The sequence below is a fragment of the Octopus bimaculoides genome, chromosome 2 (genome assembly GCF_001194135.2).
Source record: "Octopus bimaculoides isolate UCB-OBI-ISO-001 chromosome 2, ASM119413v2, whole genome shotgun sequence".
Taxonomy (NCBI): Eukaryota; Metazoa; Mollusca; class Cephalopoda; order Octopoda; family Octopodidae; genus Octopus; species Octopus bimaculoides.
In genome coordinates this window covers 53,559,106-53,563,691 of record NC_068982.1, presented here as the reverse complement: position 1 = coordinate 53,563,691, position 4,586 = coordinate 53,559,106, and the positions used below count along the sequence as shown (strand labels likewise).

Below are 4,586 nucleotides of genomic sequence, written 5' to 3'. Positions count from 1 at the left end.
ATATATATATATATATATATATATACACGTGTGTGTGTGTGTTTATCTAAGTGTTTGTGTGTGTGTGTCCCCCCACGACTTGACCACTAGTGTTGGTTTGCCTACATTCTCGCAACTTAATGGTTTGGCATAAAAGACCGCTAGAATAAATGCCTAATTTTCAAGAAATATAAGTACTGAGGTCGATTTCTTCGTCTAAAAAGAATGACTGTCCCAGTAACTGAAAGAAGTAGAAAGTAAAATGTAAAGAATAATACAAATAACTGCAGTAGATGATACGAACAATTTCATCGGTTTTGTAAGACTCCTAAAACTCAATAGTTTTTTCACCGATGTCGAGCATGTATGGTATGGATTTCGTTAATACTTTTTATTTTTTACTTCATAATTTTTCAGAGTAGTTTTTTAAATATAGATATTTATTTGAAAACTATCAGAGGGCTCTTAAGCTTATATTCTTTAATAGGCCCCAAGGGATCTCTTGCCAAATATGATACTTTTATCTGTCTGCTAAACGGTAATTTAACTAAGCTGCTCTGCCTAAGTTAAGATTACAAATACATTACAGTTTTTAGTTTCATTCCTCTCAGTTCCCAGCTCATATTCCTGTGTCGACTTTCCTTTACTAAGGTCGAAAACAATGAGTAATAATCCTTTCTACTATAGGCGCAAGGCCTGGAATTTGTGGGGTGGGGGATAGTCGATTACATCGACCCCAGTACTTCACTGGTTCTTAAATTGTCGACCCCGAAAGGATGAAAGGCAAAGTTGACCTCGACAGAATTTGAACTCAGAACGTAGCGGCAGACGAAACACCACTAAGCGTTTCGCCTGACGTGCTAGCGATTCTGCCAGCTCGTCGCCTTAGAAAACAATGAATAATGATCTTTTCTGCTATAGGCACAAGGCCTAGATTTTTATGGGGAGAAGGATAATCGATTACATCGACCCTAGTACTTGAATGGTACTTAATTTATCGATCCCGAAAGGATGAAAGGCAAAGTTGACCTCGGCGGAATTTGAACTCAGAACGTGAAGACAGACGAAATATCACCAAGTATTTCACCCGGCGGGCTAACAATTCTGCAAGCTCGCTGCCTTATAACAATGAATAATAACGATAACATAATGTGATAGAAAATTTAATATTTGACGTCCTTCAGATTTGAGAAAGTTCTTTGATTTGGAAGCTTACGTTGTCACAAATATATAAAGTACGCTCACTCTAACTCAAACATATACGAAGAAAGATATCTTGAAAATAATCTGTACTTAGGAACTGTAATAATAAAGTAACCTGCCTTCACTAAAATGCGCGCATACTTAGACACGCGTTACCTTCTAATCACTGAAGCGCGAAGTGATTGCATATTTTCATTTATAGTTACAGTTTTCCATCAGCAGATAAGAATATGTAGGTGCAAAACGAAATTGTACGTTTGATAGCAATCAGCGTATACTACGCATAGCTATTTACTCGAATACTTTCAAAGACGCTGACAAAGGTATTCTCATATATCCAGTCAAACATATCGAGTCGAAAATTTACACAACTCCATGATCATGGAGGTGCATAAATGTTGATATATAAACTGGGAAGACACAAAACCGTAATAAAAATAATTTCCCTAAGTCATAAGTATATTAATATTCCAATGCAACTTACAATACACATGCAAACTCGAAACACAGAATAGAAAAAAAAAAGAAGTAATAATAATGATGATAAAAACAGCACTCTGCTTACAGTTTGGTGGAACCAAGAGACCGAATGCGTTTGAAGTTCTCTGGGAATTTTAATTAGTTCAACTATTCAAGTATGTAATTACAAAAGCAGTAACTTTGTCAGGCCTCACACTAATATCATGCAAATATAAGCACACGCCATTTGTGTACAAGCGTGTTAATGTATTGTTTTGCCTCTATATATGTGCATCATTTTATATCTATGTTTATGTCTATAGACTGTAGTGTTATTAATGAAGGAAGATAAATCAAGCTTTAATATGTGTAATATACATTTGACTTACTCGTGTTCTTTCTTTCTTTCTTTCTTTCTTTCTCGAACTCTTGAGATTATAGATTTGCGATCTAAATGTTACCGGATGTATTTTTTTTTCTCTATTTTAGGATTTCAAGATGAAAAGATACGCAATTCAAAGAAAGGAACAGAACGTACACGTTTTAAATTTTGGCACAAGTTCAGCAATTGTAGTGTAGTGGGTAGTCGATTACATCGACTCTAGTACTTAACTAGTATTTATTTTGTCGACCCAAGAAGGATGAAAGGCAAATTCGAACCTCGGCGAAATTGGAGACCAGAACGTACGGATTCAGAAAAAAAAGTACCTGTAGGAGTTTTTGATTCTTGAAATTATTTCATCTTTTCATTTAAAGTTAGCACCAAATGGCACCAAGAAATACTTTTATCTTCTTCAGGAGCAGTGATAGTTGCAGTGAATTAAGAATTTATCTTGCATAATATTTAATATAGTCCCATTCGTTTTTGCTGTTCAAAATAGATGTTACTAGTCTCTCTGACGGATTTCACTTAACTCATCTAATATCTCATAATTCATTGTTCGTCAACGTTTTAAACTCAAAGATTTTAAAATGACTGGGTTTAATTCTATCCTTTTTAAATTCAAGGGAATAGTTTATACCGTCTAACATATAAATCAGCTTGCATATATACATACACAAATTTTTTCTGTAAAGAGCGGGTAGCTTCCCTACATCATCAGATTGTCATGCAGCTCGAGCTCTGTTTTTCCCTTCTATCCACTTCTTCAGACCATATTGAGTGTGTAGTAACAGAAAACAAAAACAAGGTAAATAAACGCCAGGTGTGAGGGCGTTTTTTGTTGGCACTCCGTCGCTTACGACGACGAGGGTTCCAGTTAATCCGATCAATGGAACAGCCTGCTCGTGAAATTAACGTGCAAGTGGCTGAGCACTCCACAGACACGTGTACTCTTAACGTAGTTCTCGGGGATATTCAACGTGACACAAGGCTGACCCTTTGAATTACAGGCACAACAGGAAGAAAGAGTGAGAGAAAGTTGTGGTGAAAGAGTACAGCAGGGTTCGCCACCATCCCCTGCCAGAGCCTCGTGGAGCTTTAAGTGTTTTCACTCAATAAACATTCACAACGCCCGGTCTGGGAATCGAAACCGCGATCCTATGACCGTGAGTCCACTGCCCTAACCACTGGGCCATTGCACCTCCACTGTGAGGGCGTATACACTGTTCAACGAAGTTAGTTAAGTTCGTTATTTTTCTCTTATAGTTGTGTTTCATCGATAGATATTTTCAGCAACAATGAAATCAAAAACGAGTACTGAAAACAAGTCCTCTCGTCCACAAAATTTATTATTTCTACTATAGGCATAAAGCGTGGAATTCTGGGATAGGAGTTTAATCGACTACATCGACCCTACTACTGAACTGGTACTTATTTTATCGACCCTGAAGTAAGGATAGGCAAAGCTGAATTTAAGCCCAGAACATAAAGTTGGAAGAAATACCTCTTATTTTGTCCAGCGTGTTGATAGTTCTGTTAGCTCGCTTCCTTAATAAGTATTGACTCCAAACTTTGGGACAGGCCAGCAATTTCGTGGAAGGTTGTGAGTCCATTACGTCGACCCAGTGTTCAACTGGTACTTATTTTAGCGACCCCGAAATAATGAAGAGCAAAGTTGACCTCCACGGAATTTGAACTCAGAACAAAAAGACGAACGAAATGCCGCTAAACATTTTGTCCGGTGCAGTAACGATTCTACCACATCGTCGCTTTAATATTAATACTTTCTACTAAAGGCACAAGGCCTGAAATTTCAGGGGTGAGGAGGGGACTAGTCAATTACATCGATCCCCAGTGTTGCACTGGTACTTAATTTATCGATCCCGAAATGATGAAGGGCAAAGTCGACCACGGCGGAATTTGAACTCAGAAAAAAAAAAACGAAATGCCGCTAAGCATTTTGCCTGGCGCAGTAACGATTTTACCAGATCGTCGCTTTAATAATGATATATATTAAATCTTAGTTTTATTGCCATTTTCGTTTTTGTTCTCTTATCTTTTCAAATAAAAATATCGTAATAGCTCGATTATTTCTTCCTCTTTAAAAGTTAACTGTTCTGCTGTTTACAATATTGTATTTTTTTTTACCACTCACTATCAGTACAACTATGCTGACAGTAAGTAATGAATTTTCTTAGTATCAGTCCAAACTTCTTATTGAAAGTCTTTCGAAGCTAAATAATAATATTTAAAAAATGTTTAGTTAAACCCCTCTTTCCATACAATTATTGGGCTTCAAGCAAGAGAAATAATCTCTCTTTTACTCTTTTACTTGTTTCAGTTATTTGACTGCGGCCATGCTGGAGCACCGCCTTTAGTCGAGCAAATCGATCCCAGGACTTATTCTTTGTAAGCCTAGTACTTATTCTATCGGTCTCTTTTGCCGAACCACTAAGTTACGGGGACGTAAACACACCACTATCGGTTGTCAAGCGATGTTGGGGGGGACAAACACAGACACACAACCATATACACACACATACATATATATATATATATATAT

General features: G+C 37.0%; 1 long non-coding RNA gene across 2 annotated transcripts in view; it reads left to right on the top strand.

Annotated features, from left to right (window-relative positions):
• LOC128250985 (uncharacterized) overlaps positions 1–4,110 on the top strand; it is a 69,384-nt gene extending 65,274 nt beyond the window's left edge. For both annotated transcript variants that reach the window (XR_008266896.1, XR_008266893.1), the window contains one exon: positions 2,131–4,110. This is a non-coding gene — a long non-coding RNA (uncharacterized LOC128250985). The remainder of the gene's footprint in view (positions 1–2,130) is intronic.
• Positions 4,111–4,586: the final 476 nt, after the last annotated feature.